We start from the raw sequence: 21,719 nt of genomic DNA, 5'->3' as shown, positions 1-21,719 counted from the left end.
AAAATCCCACCTTGCAAACAGTTCTGATTTTTTTCCTACTTTGTCTCAATTGAACTGTTCTAGAACCTATGACATGAAAGTGCAATAAAATTTCATTTTGAATTTCAAGCCTCTCGGATAATGTGGATTTTTATTGTGTAGTTTTGCCTTTTGACAGTCAACACTAGGCCGGTTGCAAGGGAAGCTGATGTCCTCCATACATTGTGCGCCACACGTCATCTGAATTCTATGAGGGTCATTAAACTCACAACATTTTTGTATGGTAGATATGAGTTGACTCAATATTTCTTCACAAAGATGATGCTTTCCATTTCTTCCTCCCCCCAGCCTCCCTTACCCAGCTGTCTCGTGGCAAAGCAAGGAAACTCCTCACAAAGACTGGAGACGCATTGGAGGTGACAGCAGGCTGGAGCTGACTGGCTGATGAGATTTCCTCCAAAGGTTTGAGGGTTTCATTTCACCTGCATCGTGTCCCGGAAGCTTTATAACTTGAGCAAAATCTCGTGGTGATGAAGTCAGGATTGGACTGAGGCCCATCTGACTTGGAAGCCCTCTGTCTCCTCTCTCACCTCCTCAGTTATTGTGAGGGATTCATACCTACCACTGAACTTCACAGTCTTGGACTGTCTTCCCATCAGATTCGAACTTCCCAGAGCAGACTGAACCCCAGTGAGAGTAAGTGATTTGGATACCACGCAGCCACCCACCACCAGCCCTGAGCTTTCTCTGCTGCCCTCAGTGCCTTTCAAGTGACCCCTGTTCCTCCTTCCTGTCTCCAGGCACCAACCACACATGGAAAGTGATATCGCCCTCAGCAACAGACCCCAGCTGAGAACAGTGGCCGCCTTTCCAGAACCTTCCAGCTTGGGTTGCGATTCCCAGGCTGTCGAGGAGGCTCACCCCACACGGCTCCTGCACGAACAGGCTGGGAGCTGTGCTGCTCCCTGACAATTGTCGGCTCAGGCCATGCCTGCAGGGGTGGGAGCAGGGACAAAAGGGCATTGTGCAGGAGAGGGAGGAAGGGCGCCTGGTGGTGAGGAGTGCACTGGCGACCTCTTCTCCTCCAGGCCTGCCTCACCCAGCTGTCTCCCCGACCTCCTTGAAGATACTGGAGGCTCACTGTAGGTGACAGGAGGCTGGAGCTGATTGATTGACTGATGAGATTTCCTCCAAAGGACCGAGAGCTTCATTTCGCCTGCATTGTATCTCTGGACACAATGTCCTCTGAGTGTATAGACGCTGCCTTATGACTTCGCCTTTAATTCCCTTCAAATGGAAACCTTTAAAAAGAGTCCAATAACATGTTTCTGAAAGGCCCACTACCCCCCTCCTTCTTTTTTTTAGAAGAGGAACAGAATCATTTGTTCCCAAAGGGGGCCCTCCAAAAGAAGCGGCCATGGGGTGGGGGGGAGCAGAACCCATTTTAATAGCATCTTCTCTGCTGAATTGTGTCTTCATTTTACACTGTGGCTTTATTCTCTGCCCCTTTGACACTGCCAGCTGCCTTCACATTCCAGCTCAGAAACAGGCTGGCTTCAGGCTGTAACAGGCACCAGCTTCCAAAGCCCTTTCTCTGGATGACTCACGTTAGCCTGTGTGAGCCTGCGAGCCCCACGCCACCACTCTCAGACCTTTGTTCCCTCTGCAGAGTGCATCGGTGTGCGAAGTCCTCACAACGTCCACCCAAGTCTCCTGCCGGACCGTGGGGCCAAACAAGTGATTTGGCAGTGGAAAGTCTGGTTCCGATTGCGTTCAGGTTCATCCTGTTATCAACTTGGCAGACGGAGGAAGTGACATCATGCACCCAGCTCTCCTTTGAAGCTGGAGGTGCATACCAAGACATGGTAGTCTTGCTCACGAGGGGCAGGAAGCATCACGCTTGGACCGTCTGTTAAACTATTAAAAAAATAATAATAAGTTGGGCCATCCGTTTCTTCACTAGAAGTTTAAATGCCATTGTTCAAATGGTGAAAAAGGCCTTTTGTGAATTCTGTTCTTAGCCTGGAAGATCACAAAAGAAGGGAAGATGAGCTCTCCAAGCATCATGCAAAGCATAAAGACACAGGGAGACAAGCGTTCCACCGAGCAGGCGTCCCCGTAGCAAGGCTGTTAACACCAGGCACTGGGGTGTCTTTCCCGAGGATTCCAAGCCCCCAGTCTGATCGCAGGCTGCTTGCCTACTCCTCTGTAAGAGTGCTTTATAAACTGGCTATCTCGGGTCTTTCTCAGTGAGTGACGGCTCTGGGAACTTTCCGTGTGGATCTGAACAGCATGCAAAATCATTTTACTTTTAAGACAAAAGACATTCGCTTCCTGTAGCTTTCTTCGCCATCTCTACCCCTCTTCCCTTTCCACCCTGCTTTCCCTCCCCGCCCGCTTTCCAATCCCACAGCACTAAATAAAATGCCTAGAAAATGAAGAGCACAGCTGCCCTTTCTTCCCATTAAAACAATCAAGAATGATGGGGAATTTAATATATTTGATTAGAGAAACTCCAATTTGGTGCACTTGAATCAGCTGCCTTTGTCTTCGGCTCCCGATGGCCCGATTTCAGTGGAATGTCCTCTGCTGTCCACTGCCAAGCTCACTGGGGCTGGGAGGACGCTCGGTTTCTGGAAGCATTTGCCTGGCACGCTCAGAAATGGGGTATTTATGCTGCAAAAGAGGCCAGACCCACTTCCCCCTAATCAGAGGGAGCGCCACTTTATTAAATCACGGTCACTTACTGGTAATCCTCAGAGTCGTCACCCTGGGGGGGCTTTGGGGGGGCCTGGGGTTCTCTTTAGCAATGTTAATTTTTCAGGGACTTTACTGCTTTTCTTAGTTGATATTCACTATTGAAATTCAGGCCTGGATCCTGTACAAACAACCCAGGAGATTCGGATGCTCAACCTGCAAGGAAGAAATTCAGAGAATAATAATCACATTTACATATGGAGTCTCTTTCATTCAAAAAACAAATAGAAATCTAATGGAAAAGAAGAAAATGTGTCATCATTTTTCCCACAAGGTGTTATTAGAAGATTCTGAAATACTGCCCAGGCAGTATTAAGCATATCTTGCAGAATTCTTAATAAGGAATTGATCTCACCGGGAGCTAGGGCTGGAGAATGCGGCTTGTTTGCACTTAAAGTTTCTAGAGATTTTTTAGAAGGGCTCTCATTATATATTCTAAATAGATGTATGCTCCACAAGAAAGTGCAAGAATGAATAAAGGAGGAGAGTTTAAATTGCTATCAAAGGCATATTAGAATTCTACAGAATTCATAGGGCTTTCTTTGAATGTATTTCCAACCCTACCATTGCCAAAATCTGATTAGACTGGAAGACACCATTTCACAAAGGCTGTTAAACTCATTTTCTACACATTTATGAAGAAAAATACCCCATATCTTCTGGTGCACACCCTACATGGGCCGCCTTGCTAAGCCCCTGCCCAGCGACTTCTCCCTCTGGGGCTCTGTGGTAGGAAACCAAAGCCCAGGGACCACAGCCAAGTTAGAAATAGCATTCAGATTTCTGAGTCCCAGTGTCCACACTCAGTTTGTTAGACGGTCTTTCGACAACATGGACAAGGGATGCAGAGGACTCTGCTAGACTCAGGAAGAGTGGCCCAGGGAGGAGGCCACCCTGTCCTCCCCAACTCTGGTAGAAGCATCATGCCTACACTTGGGGGCAAGGACTGCAGGGGGGCCACTGCTCTTGGAGACCGATGTTGCCATCGGCTCTGCAGGCCTTGCAGGCCGGAGTCCTCCGAGGAGGCCCAGTTACCCACTGGCTCAACATGGAAATGCACTGTGGCCATGGGGCATTAGAAAGAGCACGACCTTTCTGAAGGGCCAGTTTCCCAAGGCAGCAGCATCTTAGAGCCACACAGCGAAGGCCTGCAGGAGATGTTCTGAGCCTGCTGGGGCGAGAGAGCTCTGTGCTTCTCCTCAGGCAGAACACGGCTTTGTCAGTCGCCTGGGGAACAGAGCCCAGGCTGCAAAGGCTCACGGGGCCCCAGTGACCAATAAGGTAACTTTGGTTGCAAAAACACAACAAATGACTGATTGCATTTTACCTCTCTTTTCGGTGCAAAGTCTAGTTTGAAGATTCCTCTTGTAGAAGAATTAATATGAGCAGAATTTTGCATCCTATTATGGCATTGTGTTATATTAATGGAATGCTTTCCCCGCCCAATCTGGCTTACTGTCACCCAGATCTTGCCAACAATTATTCAGTTCCACAGAGTGTGAGTGTCGCTGTGGGGACAGCCTCCTGGGCCTGGAAGAAAGAGGCCATGAAGGTTTCAAGCTGGGCAGAGCTAGCCCCAGCCCCGGTACCCGGCCATACTCAGGCAGACACCCAGAGACATACGCCCCATGCTGGGCGGTCCTACTCTTCCTCCAGGGCCAACATGGACCTGCATGGAAGTTGAATACTTGGACAACAGAGCTGTTTGAACCGGCTCATTGTTTTTGATGCAATGCACAATGAGTTCCAGAAACGGAAAACAAAATATTCCTTAAACAGTGTGGTGCGTTCTGTGTGGCAATTGAGAGTCCAGGGCGAAGGGCGTTCCTGGACAACCCAGAACAGGGGTGCTGTGCTACGCTTTGACTTCACTGCTTAACTACAGCATACAGATTTGACAAAGTTTTCTCCAGAATTTACCAATTAAGTGAAAAGTTCTAGGGAAAAAAAGATTTGTTTCAAAACCATTGAGTGTCTGAAGAATTCTTAAGGAAAGGGGAATGGGTCCTTGTTTACTTCCATTGGAACACAGCAAGAAGAAATGAACCTTAGCTGCAGCATGAGGGATTCAAGTTAGACACAAGAAAGGTCTTCCAGACCAAGGAATGTTTGGCACTGGAATGTGCCACTGGAAGAAGATTCTGAAACATTGCTGAAGAGGGAATGTGTCTGGATGTTTGGCGTGTGGTGAGCGTGGAGTCCTTAGGTTCGACAGAAGGCCCCAGCTGGTAATGATGGTGTTCCGAGTCAAGATTCCCAGTTGTTAGCCTCTCATCATTACATCTTTCTCTCAGAATGGCCCTATTTGGAAGGAAAGCACTGGTTTCCATTTCCTCTCGACCATTTCCAGTCTGTGTAATCTTTACTTAGGAAATGCCTCTCAGAGTCACCTTTTCCTTTCCTGCCAAGACTCGGAACCACACATTCCCAGTGCTAAACAATGGCCATGGAAGGGGTTTCGGGTTAAATTAGTTGGTGTGTGTGTGTGTGCGTGCGCGCGAGCACACGTGTGCATGTGTTTCCTCTTAATAACATTCATTCAGTTGCACATATGTTTCCAAGGCCAGGCCAATCCTCCTCCACAGAAGAGTGATGTCAGTAAACCCAGGCAGCTTTAGAGCCAAGGAAGTCTGAGACCCAGGAGGAAGTCATCATAGGTCTCCAGGGCCAGGACATCCGACATGTCCTGTGTCCAGGACATGCAAAAGAGGAAGGCTTCCTACCCTCGAGCATGGAGGGCGTGAGACAGCTCAGGGCTGCCGGAGGCTGAAGGCCACCAGCCAGCCATAGCCAGGCGGGAGCATCGACGTCTCCAAAGGAAAAGAGGTGAGAAATGACCCCCATTCTCCAAGGCACTCTTGACACAAGCCAAATGAAAATCAATCAGTTTTGCTTTGCCTGGAGTAAGGCCGGGCAAAGAGAAGGCTCGTCACATGTCCTTGCCCCAGCCCCTCACCCACACCAGCTCTGTTCACGGGTTTGTACCCAAGCCCCCATGCCCAGCTTCCTCAGCATTCACCACAGACCCTGAACGCCAGCCCTGGTAATCGATTATCTGAGCCTGGAAGACTCACAAAGTCACCCTGAACATCTGACTTCTCTGTCACCTCCCGCCTTTCTTCTCATCACCAATTATAGCATCAAAGTCCCAGCAACTGCTCAGACACAGAGAAGCTAACCTGAAAGTGATCACAACCCCCTGCCTTCCTTAGGGCTGCTGGCCTGCAGCAATTCCATGGCTTACAGGTAGCAAAACTTTAACTGCGTGAATACGTGTTCCCTTTACACAAACATACACATAGACGCTGTTCCCTACAGCAAAAAAGAGGTAGTGACCTGAATTAGTCATTGCTGGTGTTGAACTGGGTTTAGAGTTGTCCCCTCTTAACACAGGGACATGCTCCAAGACCCCTAGTGGATACCGGAAACCTCAGGCAGCTCTGGACCCTATGTATACTAGGTTTAAAGTAGAACAATCAGCAATAGACCATATTAAAAGTTCTTTAAAACTTACAACTTATTTATTGTTGGAATGTTCCACGCTTTCAGACCCAGGTTGACCACAGGAAACTTTACTTCAGAAAGCAAAACCAAGGCGAAGGGGACTACCCACTGCTAGGTAAAACTGGGGGACCAAGTGAATGGAGAGCTTTCGATATTGAAAGCATCCCAGCTTGACATGTGAGGGCAGGTTTCCAAGCGCGACTCCATCTGACCATCCCAGCCATGCCACAAGGTCACGGCTTCCGTGCGACTCCATTCGTGTCCCTCGGCTCTCCAGATGAGCCACAGGCCCTCGCAGAGGTCAATGTGGTCCCTATGGGTCAAGGGAAGGCATGAACAAGGCATTTCTTCAGCTGAAGAGGCTAAGGCATCCAGGATGCCTTCTGAAGCCAGATACCCACCTTGACCCCAGCTGGCATCTGCCACTCCTTCAGGATGGACCATCTAATAAAACATCTGGTGCATCTGTCAATCAGCTTCCAATTACTGTAAAAAAAATATATGCCCAAGATAATCAAGTTATAAAGAAAAAATGCTCATTTGGGCTCATTGTTTCAGCATTTTCTGTTCATGACCAGGTGGACCCATTGCTACTAGGTTTTTGGTGGGGATGCCAGATGGCAAAGGTGGGGAGCACCTGGTACATCAGAGCTGCTCACCTTGTGGCTGGGAAGAGAGTAGAAGGGGCTGAGGTCCCACCGTCCCTTGAAGGGCAGGCCCCCAGTGACCTGAAGACCTTCCACTAGGGACTGCTGGTTGAAGTGTCCACCACCTTGGCACCTTAAAGTGCCAAGCTGGGGACCAAGCCTTTACCATGGACTTTTGGGGGAATATATCAGATCCAAACTATAGCAGTACATATCAGCCAAATGCCCCAAACTCAGGGAAAAAAGAATCAGAAATAAATCACAGATGGTAGATTTCTTGAGCTAAGAAACGGTGTCTTACTCAACAAAGGATCTTAATCACATGGCAAAAATTCTCAGTATTAACAATAGTTAATAAACGCTAGCCGTAGAAGGAATGCATGAGAAAATTTTGCCAAGCCTCAAACATCAGAAAACCATCAAGGAATTCCGAGAAGGTGAGAGGAGATGAGGACTGTATGTTAGCGCTGCTAGTAAGAAGACCACTTTGAGGGACCACAGGTGAGTAGGATTTGGTCCCAAATATTTGCAGGAAATTCAGTGAGGAAATTCACTGTGAGTTTACCAATATCATCCAGGACCCATATTGCCAGATGTGCATGATATAAAAGCCTGACCCAGCCGCTGCCAAGGATTAGGAAACCAGGATAACTAAAACAGGAAGGATACACAGCACAGTGCACCCAGAACGGGCTCACAGAAAGTGACCTCCTCCAAAACACTTTTCTTCATAATCCTGCCCCTTGGGACAAAGGGACTTCCTTGAGTACCAATGCTAGAGGCTGAGTCTGTGTCTTTCTAGGGAGAGGGGAGAGTGCTTGTGTCCCGTGACATCACACGTAAGTCCGTGGATACCTGATCCACCCTCCAGAGCACCTGCAAGGGACAACTGTACCAAAGATTACTGTCATCATGATCAGAATTATTTCTAGTCTAGTGCCCAGCACTCTTCAAGGTGTCTAAGAGTTAGAATAAATGCTCAAAAACAGTTCAATAATAATATTTCCATTGGCAGATGGATAAGAAAGACATGGATGGATGGATGCAAAATAATTAATTTAAAAGGGAAGGAAGGATTGCTTAGACTTACAGATCTTCACCATTGCAAAGCAATCTGTCTTGTGGCTTTGGACTGTCTACCTGGGGACACTTACTATATGTTAAATATGTGGAGATCTCTGCTTCCTGCAACTTTCTTTCCAAACCTAATGAGTACAGTTGGAGCAATATCCACAAAAATTTCAAAGTACACCAAAAGGTATATACTTTTTTTTTTTTAAAGTTTCAAAACACATTTGACCCATTACTACAGCACCAGAACACTTTCTCATTTGAAAGCCAACAACCATGTCCTCACCTCTGAGTGGGTAGGCAAGACTGGAAAAGTGGCCAGCCTCCACTTATGCATGTATTTAAAAAAAAAAAAAAAAAAAACTGAGGAAAAGCATTGATGAGGAACAGAACTAAGCTGAAGGGACAAGGTGGGGAAAGAGCTCACAGGGAATGGCATCTCCGTGGAGTCTGAGGTTTACCATCCATCCTCAGACTCCACGGAATCTTCAGCCGGTGGAAACACGCCTTTAATGCCTTTCCGGCCTCTGCCTGGATCAACCCAGCAGGCAACCTCCAAATGATACCGCAACAATATTGAGCACACATTAAGCTCTTACTGTAATAGCCAGACTGCACACGCAGAGACAGGGAAGCGGGCAGAGTGACAGACACACTAAAGAGGCTTTCCCTGCGCATGCGCCTCTGCCCAGCCATGGGGTGGGCGCTAATGGGCTGTGGAGCGGCGGCAGCAAAGGAGATCAGAGTAAAAAGGTGGTTGAGCACCGAGGTCTGCTGGCGGGACCTATTTTTAGGTTGAAAGCCATACTAAACCAAAGTGAACTCTAATGTAAATAGTCATCTGGAAGGTTCCACTGTAGCAAAGGGCTCTGATGCAGGAGGCTGGCGGTGAGGGAGGCAGCCTGGCAGGGGAGAGGATAAATGGGCTAGCTCCGCACTCTCCGCTCAGTTTGATGGGAACCTAAAGTTGCTCTTAAAAAATAAAATTAATCCATAAATTTTCAAAGGCAAAGGGAGGAGGGGAAGGGGATGCATTATAGTCCCTGCAATAAATGTTGTGATCTTACTGATCAATCAATCTCTTCCAGGTGAAGAGCCCAAAGGATGTAGCATCCAACATCTGGATTAAACTCTGAATCAAATCATCCCAACCCTCTCTCCAAAGGAAGTGACTACCAAAATTTTCCCTATTGACCAACTTCTAACTTTTAAAATAATATGTGTGTGTGTGTGTGTGTGTGTGTGTTTACCATCAAACATCCTAAAGGAGTAGTTACTTCACTTCCTCGTTATTGGGGCACTTAAAAATTGAGCCACTTCCCCAGACCATTTTTGTATTTTTATTTACAGACAGGGTCTTGCTGAGTTGCTTAGGGCCTCACCAAGTTGCTGAGGCTGGCTTTGAACTCATGATCTTCCTGCCTCAGCCTCCCAAGTCACTGGGATTACAGATCTGCTCCACTGTGCCCAGCTCTCATTATTATTTTTAGTCTTAAGTTTTAATGGCTCCATATGAACATTCTGTTGCTGGTATAATATGTCCTCGCCGCCTGAGGGTTCAAACACTGATTTATTATCTTACCGTTTTGTAGGTCACAAGACGGGTATGGATCTCTGTAGACTACCATCAGCTGCACTCCATCCCGAAGGCCCTAGAAAAGAATCTGTTTCCCACTCATCAGCTGATTGGCCAGAAAGCCTTGCAGCTACAGGACCAAGGTTCCCATTTTCCTCCTGGCTGTAACCTGGGAGCCATTCCTAGTGTCTAGAAGCCACCACATTCCCTGGCCTATGACCTTCTTCCTCTATCTCCAAAGTCATAAATCATGATGAGTGGACTTGTCACATACCTCTCTTTCTGCATCCTCTTTGACTTATAAGAACCCATGTGATTACACTGGGTCATTCGGATTATCAGGATAAGCTCCCAATCTAAGGTTTGGACCCTTAATCACTCACATGGCCTCTTTTGCTAAAGATAATATAGTCACAGGTTCCAGGGATTCAAGCAGGTGCATCTTTGAGGAAAGCCATTCTTCTGCCTAACATACTGTCCTTAACCTATTACTATTTGGTCCCGCATCTATACTATTTCTGGAATTACTTTCACTAGGGCCATCTTGAGCGCTTAAACCTAGATCCTTCCTCGTCCCTGTGGACCGTTCTGCAGTGTTCAACGTTGACATGACCTCATTCTGGAAGCACTTGGCTTCTCCTCACTGCAATGCCGCCTGCCCTGCCTGCCTCGGACCACCCCTTATTAAATTCTGCATTCATTTCCTGTCTTCTTTGTCCTTTCTCTGCATGGTGTGGCTTCGTCTGCAGATCTCAGTTCTGTGTCCAGCTCTCCTGGACCTTGGTTCTCAGTCACAACCACCTCCTGAACTCTACTCAGGTGACCATGGGTCCCCAAGACCTGACTGCTTCCTCCTGTATCACATGCCTCATTGAGGAGTGCTAAACCTCGCCCTTCCATGCTGACCCGGGATATTTCTCCCTCCTCCTCCCTCCCGCTCTGCCTCCATCACCCACCCAGGAAATCATCACCCTGTCTGTCTTACCTCCTGAGCATCCCTTCAATCCCCTTTCTTCTCTATGTTCCTGCTGCCACTGAACAGTCCCTAGATTATGGTGGCAGCCTCCCTCCCTTGTGCCCTGTCCCACCCACACCCAGCCATTCTCCACATTGTCACCAGACACAGAAATGATCTCGTCATCACACTATTTAAAAACATCGGTTGCTGCCCATTGCCTGACGGCATCCAATCTAGCTCACAGCACACGGGACCCTCCACCCGCACACAAACACACATACCAGCCTCCAAGTGGAGGCTGAGCTCACTACCTGTCTTCTACTTGCTCTTCACATTCAAAGAGTGGTCTGCAGGCCAGCAGTAGCAGCCTCCCTTGGGAGCATGTTAGAAATATAAAAATCTCAGGCCCCACCCAGATCCCCTTAATCAGACTGCATCTTACTGAGATTCCTATTCAAATTCTACGCACGTGAAAGTTTGAGACAGGTCGCTCCACCACGGTGCTCTTCAGAGTAACTCGAGGCGACCTTCTGAGTATGGAAATGTCTTATTAGATAGCCTCCTTATTTTTATGTGGATTCGTCTCCATTTTAATTTGGATTTTGGCACATAGTTTATGAGTCCCTGCCTATTTTAACAATCATTGACATCTTGGTCGCCTGCTGTGCTTCTCTGCCTAGGCTGTTTCTTTTGCCTCTCTGCTGCCTGAACCTACTTTCTGCACCCTCCAGTATCATCTCCCACAAGGACCTGCTCCCATCCCTTCTAGCAAGTCACTTCTACCCTCCACACTCTTGGAGACGTTTTGACTTTTTTTTTTCCTGGCTGTTCATCTTCCCCACTATACTGTGGGATCCCCAAGGATATGAGAACTGTGCCATCTCTATCAGTGCCGCCCTGGTCTATAGAACAACAATATTTTCCTAGCCAATTAAATGAATATCTAACTGTGGAAAATTCTGCTGTATCTAAATACTGCTCTATTGTTGTGTCTCTCTTTGAAACAGAAAAGAGTTCTTTCCTAAGCTCTTCACATGATCCTGTGGTTCAGACTTCTGACTGATTTCCGGTAGGTGACACACCAGCTGGACACAGAGCAGAAAGCAAACAGCATTTGATTCTCGCTCACCTATAACCAACCCAGAACATTTCAGTTCAGACACTTTTTTTCATCCCCGTGTCTCTTAGTGTGGTACATTCTACAAGACAGAGAAAGAAACAGACAATTGGAATCAAACATTTAGCATCTTTTGCTTGGGGTGAACTTTGAGCTTAATAAAAAACTTCAAGACCTGTGGCCGCGTGAACGTGATTGGCCTCATTTCACAGATTACTTTGTTTTTCTCTCTGCTCTAGGTTAACACTGGCTGATTCTAATCCTAATTTGTGAGCTACAAATTGGCATTACATTAATTAGGGATATAGTCTGACATCTTGAAACAAAGTGACAGCTAATAAATGTTTCAGATAGGCATATTTCCCTAAATCATTTCTAATGAAAACTGCTATGTCAGAGAGACATGTCATTGGACTAAGTCTATTTCTTTATATGCAAACTTGAGACAATGATGACAATATGACCCCTACGCATCACACAGGGCCACTGTGAAGTCCTAATGAGATAATACATGTAAAAAAAATAATGCACTTTAAAACTCTATTAAAATGCATACTGGGCTTGGGGTGTGGCTCAGCAGTAGAGTCCTTGCCTAGCATGAGCAAGGCGCTGGGTTCAATCCTCCCCAAAACAACAACCACAACAACAACAAAAGCAAAATGTATACTGTTTTCATTAATAGTTTTTTTAAACGATTCCTTAGATTTCAAATCTATTCTCCTAAGCGTTTCCTTCTCCTGTCTTTCTGTTGTTCTCCTCCTCTTCCTTAAGTCACATCCCCTTGAATTAAATAGTAACTCAGGAGTGTGCACAGAAGATACCTGTGCACTTTGCTCATTCAGTTTAACCAGGACCTGAATAAACCACACATTTTTCTCCTCCCCAACATGTCATGTGCCTGGTGCTCTACAGAATTAGACTTAAAGTCACAGAGTTGACACCGTTTCCTATCATTCTAATACTCTCACCTACTATAATATCTATCTCAACCGAGGTGGGTGTACACATGCTCAGGTGGACAGGTAGGCAGGTAGAGGCCAGCAAAAGAATGGGAAGTAGAAAAGATGGAAACTTAGAGTATCAGTTCTCAGGTCTCACCAAGATCTATTTTTTGGCTATTTTCTTTTAACAGTTTAGTACACAGCACAGCAGATGATTGAGACATTCAAAACTGAATTGAAAAACTTTATCCATCACCTACTGCTACATTACACCAGGTTCAATTATCTAAAATTGCCAATTAACAGTAATAATTAGGCTGGGGGTATACCTCAGTGGCAGTATGTGTGCTTAGCATGCTGGGTTCTGTCCCCAGCACCAAAATAAGGCAGTAAATAAAACGAGTCATTATTTTATATTTATATCTAACTAACTTCAGCTCTCAAAGTCATTTTCATTATCTACCAAATTAGGCAAATAATACCTGCTTTGCATACATGTACTTAGGCGGAGAGAATATATGTGAAAACGGGCTTTGAACAATTAAGTCCTAAAAACTAAGACAATGATTAAAATAAGAAATTCACATGAGACTGGGAAAGGGTACCCATATAGCTGAAGGGCCATGTCAGCAGAGAGGGACAACTTTAGGCTTAGAGCTTCAAGAAAGCCTTCTCAGAGCCCCTGGCCTTTGACCAGGGCCATAAAGAAGCTGAGAATTGAGCAGACAGAGGTGAGCAGAGAAGGAATTCCCATGAAGAGGAACAGGGGTAGGAGGACAGGCCTGGGTGTGCGTTATGGTTCGGATGTGAGGTGTCCCCCAAAAGCTCACATGTAAGACAGTGCAGGGAGGTTCAGAGGAGAAATGATTGGGTTGTAAGAGTCTTAACCCAATCAGTGAATTAATCCCTGGTGGGATTAATTGATGTGGTAGGATGTGACTGGAGGAGATTGGAATTGGGGTGTGACTCTTGGGTATATACTTTGTATCTGGAGAGTGGAATCTCTCTCTGCTTCCTGATCATGTGAGCTGCTTCCCTCTGCCACACTCTTTCGCCATGATGTTCTGCCTCACCTTGAGCCCCAAGGAATGGAGCCAGCCTTCTATGGACTAAGACCTCTGAAACCATGAACCCTCAAATACACCTTTCCTCTCTCATTGTGCTGGTCAGATCACTTAGTCGCAGCAGTGAAACAGCTGACTAAAACAGTGTGGCCAAGAGCAGTGACTTGCATGGGACAGGAATGACAGTATCTGTGCCTGAGTCAGTTACACGCAGCCACAGGTTCTGGGAGGAATGGAAAATGAAGAACTATCATATTTATTTGTGTCATATTTTCAATTATTCAGATTAATGTGTACATAATTTACTTACCGTAACATTTTCTCTAATATACTTACTTTAACAACTAGCTTAAGGCACCAATGTCCAGCAAAGGCCTTAGTTAGGCAAGGCAGGTACTTAACAGGTATTTGAAGGAGGGCCACGTAATCTGCCATCAACACGGCATTACTTGATGTTATAGACTGACCCTTTTTCCCACAAGGCCATGGAATTGGCCTGCTAGAAAATGTCCATCCTGATAGTTGTCTGACTTTGAAAAGTCCCGTGACCCCGCCAAAATTTCCATTTCTTCATTTAGAAATGTCTGCCTATATGTCAATTCTCTCTCCAGAAAGTCTCAGGACTCTTGGTTTGAAAATAGCCCTAGGGAATCCTAAACAACATATTTAGGAGGCAGGACATTTGATTTTGATTTTTCACTTTGTAGTGAATAGAATTTTTCTAGCTGATACTTTGTTAAGGGAAAAGATCAGGTTTTCTGGCATATAGGTATATTATACTCAGGCCACAGTCACATTTCGTTGCTCAAAATCATGTTCACACACATTCTCTGAATGTGTAAGCATATGTGCAAAGCAAGTGTTACGTGGCTAATTTGATAGATAAGGAAAAGGACTTTGAGAGCAAAAGGGACTTGTTCGAGGTCACAGGCATAGGTGCCTAAGAAGCAGATGCAGAATTAAAACTCAAATCCCAGTGCAGTGCCTTTTAGCTATTGCCACAATCATAAGACACTTTTAATTGAGGTAAAACTTGAAATCACCTTCCATCCACTACCTTTGATAAATGTATCTGCCAGGGCTCACCTGCAGGCAGGAAATAAAAACTGTGGAAACTATTTTCAATAGAGACTTAATACAGGAAACCCAGTGCTATGAAATCATTGGAGGGACTGGAAGTTAGACTGTAGTGTGAATGTCCAGGTGTGACTTCCGGTTACCACACTGCTGAACTAGCCTTCAAAGAAGCTACTCCCCTTCAACCCAAGCAAAAGGTGGGAGTGCCGTGGGAAGCACGGAGCTCCATGACCCCAGAGCTGTGAGGTCTGGGGCCTGCCAGCAGCTGCTATAATGCTTCTCTATGCACACAAAGCCTTGACTACACAAGAGAATTTTGCTACAGAAAAGCACAGCATCTTCACGACCTTGCTTGCCAGCAACAGTACCCCAAGCTGCAGAAGTTTGGTCTTTGCCCATTTCCTCTTTTCAAATTTTGCATGGATGCATCTAATCCACAACCTAGCAGCAAGTGATTCTGGGAGATATCGAGCTGAAATAGATACGACTGCCAATCTACTCTATTTGTGACAGGTAAATTCTGAAACAATGACAGAGTGTCCCTAAATGGTTTAGAAACAGGATTTTTAGGTTGTGCTTTAAAGGCAGATAATACACGTGATCTGCATCTAGGCACCATGTATGGTTGCCCAGATTGTGCACTCAAGAAAGGAGTGATCTCCTCGTGTTGTGCATTAGTCACAGAAAGAGTGATAAGAACAACTACCCTGAAGTTGCTCAATACACAGTCCATGCCAGCCTGATTCTCAGGAGCCATCTGCATCAGAGCAGAATTTGGTAATAGCTTTGACATGGAAAGAAAGCTGCATATATGACTAGATTAAGAAACTGCTTGGAAATGGACACATCATGAGGCCATGACCACTGGATAAAGGTCAAATAAAAGTACAGACTGACTTGAGGAGCTGATAGCCAGAATACCTTCCCAGAGAAGTAGGCCAGATGTTTTCATCAAACTTTCTTAATTAGTTTTTAGGAAAAAAAAAAAAAAAAAAAAAAACAGAATGGAAATATCATACCTTATGATCTAAGAAAGTCACGATCAATTATGCCATATTCAGATGGATTTGAACTGACTTTGCACTGTGTAAAATTAAAGTTAAAACATTTTTTATTTTCACTATTCTTCATTTATTTGTCTTTCTACCTTTTTTCTCCAGCTAAATTCAGAACATTATATTGGGTTCTTCTTGTCCCACTTCAATAAAAACACTGCGAAAGTAGACTACATCCAGAAGGGAGCAATTAAAACAGGACAGGTCTGGACCGAATGGCATGGGTGTAACGGGTTACGGCATCAGGCTGTTAGCCTTGGAAGAGAAGCCAGTGGAAGAGAAGATGGTCCTGTTCACAGACCCAAAGGGCCATCATTCTAGAAAAGGCTTAATTTGGTCTGTGTGTCTCCAGAGGGAGGAACCTGGATAAACAACTGAAAGTCACAGAAAGGCTTCAGTGTAGCGGTTAGATCTGGCAGCAAATGAAGCCAGCTGCTTGGGCAGTGTCCCTGGTGGCATGAGACACTGCTTCTAATGACGTTTGCCATCTGATCACTTGTACCTGTTGCAGAGACTGGTTTGATCTCCCCCTGGACTTGCAGTAACATGAGGACATGGATCATTGCTTTTCTTCCTGTGTCCCCAGCTTGTCCCAGAGCACATGGCATGCCATAGACCCCAGAACACAGGCTTGATAGAAAGATGAATTGATGAACAGGTCAGGGGCCACCAATGCATCAGCAGAGCACTGTCCCTGGGCCACCCCAGACAACTGGCTCAGAGCGTAAGAGTGGGTGGTGCTGAGGAGAGGGGTCTAAGCCATGGTTTTGCAGAGAGCGAGCGTGAGCGTAATGGGAAAACCAGTGAGGACCAAGAGGGAGCTCCGAGGCTGCCATGGCCCTAGGTTCCCATGGAAGCTGGCAACCTGAGAGCTTCAGGTGGGTTTGGGCACAGCAGCTGGTGTGTTTTCCCAGCGCCCACGAACGGTAGCAGAGAGGCTATTTATTTGGTCTGCACAGTGGCAGCATAGCGTGTCTATGTTGAGGGGTTTTGTCTGCAGATCGTCAGGCATTCTTCCTACGACCTCACTCGGCCTGCCTCTGCCCTGCAGAGAAGCAGGGGTGGCTACCAGGGACAGCCCATTAGCCTGCTTTTTAAAAAAATTTACTTATTCTTTCTAGATATACATGACAGTAGAGTGTATTCTGACATATTACATATTCCACATACATAGAATAAGTATAACTTGTTCCATTATTAGGTTGTACATGATGTGAAGTTATATTGTTTGTGTATTCATATATAAGGACAGGAAAGATATATATCTGATTCATTCTACTGTCTTTATTATTCCCTACCTCCCTCCCTTCCCCTTTCTCTAGTCCAATGAATTTCTAACCTTTTCCTCCCTTGTTGTGAGTTAGCATCTACATATCAAAGAGGACATTTGGCCTTTGTTTTTTTGGGATTGGCTTATTTCTGTTAGCATGATAGTCTTTAGTTCCATCCATTTACTGGCAAATGCCATGCTTTCATTATGGCTGAGTAATATTACATTGTGTGTATATACCACATTTTATTTATCCATTCATCTGTTGCAGGGCGCCTAAGTTGGTTCCATAGTTTAGCTATTGTGAATTGAACTGCTATAAACATTGAAGTGGTTGCATCACTGTAGTAGGATGATTTTGAGTCCTTTGGGTATAAACTAAGGAGTGGAATAGCTGGATCAAATGGTGGTTCCATTCCAAGTTCTCTAAGGAATTTCCATACTGTTTTCCAGAGTGGTTAGGTAGAATGAAATTGAAACTCTGTCACTCACCCTGCAAAAAACTCAACTCAAAGTGGATCAAGGGCCTAGGCGTTAGACCAGAGACTATACACCTACTAGAAGAAAAAGTAGGCCCAAATCTCCACCATGTCAGCTTAAGAACCAACTTCCTCAAGAAGACTCCTAAAGTGCAAGAAGTAAAATCAAGAATCGATAAAAGGGTTGGCATCAAAACTAAAATCCTTCAGAGCAAAAGAAACAATCAAGAATATGAACAGAGAGTCTATAGAATGGGAGAAAATATTTACCACCAGTACCTCAGATAGAACATTAATCTCCAGAATATACGAAGAACTCAAAAAATTTAACACATGCACACACACACACACACACACACACACACACATAACCAAATAACCTGATCAATAAATGGACTAAGGAACTGACCGGCACTTCACAGAAGAACTATGAATGGTCAACAAATACATGAAAACATGTTCAACAACTTTACAATTAAAGAAATGCAAATCAAAACTACACTGAGATTCCATCTCACCCCATCGTCAAAATGGCAATTACCAAGAATACAAGCAACAATAAATGTTGGTGAGGATGTGGGGAGAAGGTACACTCATATGTTGTTAGTGAAACTGCAAATTGGTGCAACCAGGAGCCTCTTTTGACAAGTGCATGCTAAGTGGCTTCTCGCTGGCCAGAGGCCACCTTAACAACCAGGAAAGGACTGTCTTTCAACCCCAGGGACATCAAGGAATGATTTGAAACCATATGGGTCCCTTTTCCTTGGTACTCTGACTCACTGGATCATATTGAAACATATATTGCTACTCACGGTTAGTAACCTGTTTCTGGGGTTGGACTGAATCAGTGAGGCCAGATGAAGCCATGGAATAATCGTACATGTGTTTTTAATTCAGCGCAAGGTGTTGAAATGTGCCCACCCCACCCCAGTCACCCCTCTCGCTGCCGGAAAGACCCAGGACTGTCATTCCAGTTTGACTGCTACTGAAGTGCAGGATGCATCATCTGCTAGTTAGCACTCGCCTGTCACCTTATTTATAACACCCTGGAATGAAGCTCCTGTCCCTGCCCTGCCTTCCGCCCCTGCCGCTCCAGCTTATGCAAGTTTTTTTTTTTTTTTTTTTTTAAGTTCTCCCAGGCTTAACTTTCTAACATCATAGGGACAGCACCCACCTCCCAGTCCTGTTGTCTATCACCCCAGGTTCCGGCATGCAACCCTCCCATCTTACTGTAGCTCCAAGTGGCCCTGGGTTGCAATTTGGGTTTGGATGAGAAAGGTGTCTCTGTTGACTCACAGGACCAGTATTAAGAAACTGACTTCCTGTTTTGATGAACCTAGTGAAAGAAAAAGATGCACTTTTTAAAAATTGTATCTAGATACAGATCTATGTATAGATAGAAGATAGAGAGATGATAGATAGATGATAGATAGATAGATAGATGATAGATAGATAGATAGATAGATAGATAGATAGATAGATAGATAGATAGATAGATAGATAGATAGATAGAATTGGCTCCAAACAGTAATTTATAAAATGGAAACCGCACACCGATTAAGGACCTGTCACTTCAGCGTCTTCTAGACGAGGTGCTGGGAACCACCCATGACAGGTGGCTGATGCTGGAGCAGTCATGCTTCTTGGGACTCCAGACATGACTGTTGTGAAGAGAGGAAGTAAAAAGGGGTGTGTGCAAAAAGACTCAGTGAGGTGACCAAAGGACCACAAGGCATTGAACTCCAGCTCCTGCTACAGCAGCTGCCCACTTTCTCCAAGCAGCACCCTGCCCACCTCACTACCTGGGTCAAAGAACTGGGGAGAGAAACTCGCTCATCTTCATGAGGGACTGGAGGCTGGGAATGCAAACCTCAATCCCCAATTGCTCCTTCCAGCTGAAGAGCGGCCACTCCCACAACAGCAATGCCCAGCTCCCCCAAGGCTAGGGGACCAGGGCAGCCTGGCCCTGCTTGTTGCACACGTTGGGTGAACTGGCTAGGAGGTGTAACTGGAGATGACACGCCCTGCCCAGCCAGCAGGAAGGAGAAGGGAATCGATATCCCCATTTACCCGCAACTGTTCCCCCTTCAACCTCTGGCTAATGGTGGCATTCAGACACGCAGGCCTGGCCCACAAAGACTTGCAGTGACACTCTTCAAGAGTTCTGGTCCCCTTGAATATGTCATGAGTGTTCAATAAAGTGAGGCCCACTTAGTATGTGCTCACTAAGCAATAGACAGATTCCTTCTCTAGTAAGACTCGGTGATTTAGCTGTAAAGAATGCCGCTTTGGCAAGGATGTGTCAGCTCCACTATTTATGAGCTGGGCACCCTTGTGCAAATGACTTCAACAACCAAAGAGTCTTTCCTCACCCGTCTCACGGAGTGGTGGTAAATTTACTTAACGTATGTAAGACACAGTCCAGGCCAAGGGAGTGCTCAGCAGAAGGCAGTCAGATCTTTACACCATGACTTCGGTTATTAACTGCCTGGGACTGGGTGCATGCTATCTCACTGCAGCATTTATTTACCTGGTTTGTTTTTGTCTGTTTGCCCCACACATGCACGTGCACATATACACACTCACTCTCACACACAGACACACTGGACTACAGAAATCATGGGGCAAGTGGTATTCCTTGCTCATTTCTGAATGCCTGGCACATTTGATGAGGACGGGCCTCCAGGAGAGTGGAAGAACTGGACATCACTTGGCATGTTTGGCACCCAGAACATGGTAAACACAGCCAATGCACAGGGGTGACAGGAAAATGCACAAGCCCTTTTTATTCCCAGCCTTTCCTTACAAACATTCAGAGCTGCTGACTACTTAGCCTGGGCATGGTATTTCTTGACATATGAGCCTCAGCTCCAGATATTCCAAATCAGAGCCTTGGGGTGGCACGTGGACTCTGCAGTATGACGCAGATGCTGGGTGATTCTGAAGCCCTCTGAAGACTGAGATCCACCACGGAGTCCGGGGAAGGGCCCCTGGATTGGCTTGGGCTCAGCAAGCAGAGATCAAGGCCACATGAGCCTCTGACTGGCGGAGGCCAAGTTGCCTTTCCAAGTCCTACAAGAAGAATAAAGAGGCAATTCTCACACCTGCAAGATGAAGGGAGCTGTTGTGGGTCAAACAGATATCACCTGCATGGAGAGACAGTCACACAGAGGCTGTTTTGTCCAACATGAGACAACGCTGCGCTTCTTTTCTCAAACTCAGTTGGTTTTACTAAACCAAGGCCTCTCAGGAGCCCGTTCTGAGGTCAGATTCCCGGCCAGTTATTTAGGCAGAGAAAGAACCCAGCCCTTATATCAGTGCCCCTTGCAGCAGGCTCTGTATTAGGCCCTTGGCGAATGATAAAGTATGTCTGGGAAACATCACTTGAAACCCAGAGATGGGGGGGATTCTTTCTTCCCCCTGAAGCACACAGGAGATTAAAATAAAAATCTACCAGTTAATAGTTACTGTGATTCCATTAAAGCAAGGGGATTTATACCTGTCGGCAAGGGACACATTTGTATAAAATGCATCATTAAGCAACCAAGGTCTTGCACTCCATCCAGAAGAATCACCACAGCGACAGCAAGCCGAGCTGCCCAGGGACCCACAGATGATTTTCCCAGGCTTTCATTAAGGCCTTACTTGTTTGTTTGTTTGTTTTTCCAGAAGTCTTGGTTCACAACATTGTGTTGGAGAGGGCCACTAGCACTGCTCAATAGGTGACAGGAGACTGACAACATATGTTTCCATATGGGGCAGCCTCTGGGGAAAGTCAGCACATGCCCACCCAGCTCTGGGAGAGGTCCGTCGAAACATCTGGACAACAGGCCCCTCAGATCTGGGAGTGTGCCCAGGGTGCCACGTGGACCCCAACACAAAAAGCCCATACAAAAACCCTTCCCCGAACTCTTTCTCAGGATACAAACAGCCCTATGTTCCAAACAGTCCAGCCAGGGGCAGAGGGGACAGGGCCCATGGCAGCTTTGCACCAAGAGCATTAGCCCGGGCCCTGCTCTGGGCAGCCTGTCTTATGGGTGCCCCCCGCCCAAGCACCATCTACCCTACAGGCAGACTCATCTCGGCGGGAAAGCCTGAGCTCTGCCTCTTCTCCGAGCACAAGAAGGTGGTGTGAGATCAGTGACTATCCGGAAGGATCTAATCTGGCTGAATCCAGAGCTCTGGGTTGGGACAGGGTGGGAAGTGGACATTGGTAAATGTAGT

General features: G+C 46.0%; 1 long non-coding RNA gene across 2 annotated transcripts; it reads right to left on the bottom strand.

Annotated features, from left to right (window-relative positions):
* Positions 1–2,358: 2,358 nt before the first annotated feature.
* LOC306659032 lies at positions 2,359–19,508 on the bottom strand. 2 transcript variants are annotated; one of them, XR_013763181.1, is made up of 4 exons: positions 19,061–19,508; positions 18,726–18,831; positions 6,642–6,726; positions 2,359–2,892 (listed from the first exon to the last, which is right to left on the bottom strand). It is a non-coding gene; the product is annotated as an uncharacterized lncRNA (long non-coding RNA). The 2 variants fall into 2 exon arrangements; XR_013763182.1 differs by lacking the exon at positions 2,359–2,892 and adding an exon at positions 6,257–6,553.
* Positions 19,509–21,719: the final 2,211 nt, after the last annotated feature.

Source organism: Sciurus vulgaris (assembly GCF_902686455.1).
Source record: "Sciurus vulgaris genome assembly, chromosome: 4".
NCBI classification, from domain to species: Eukaryota; Metazoa; Chordata; class Mammalia; order Rodentia; family Sciuridae; genus Sciurus; species Sciurus vulgaris.
The sequence above is the reverse complement of the archived record's forward strand: the minus strand, read 5'-3'. Positions and strand labels throughout refer to the sequence as shown.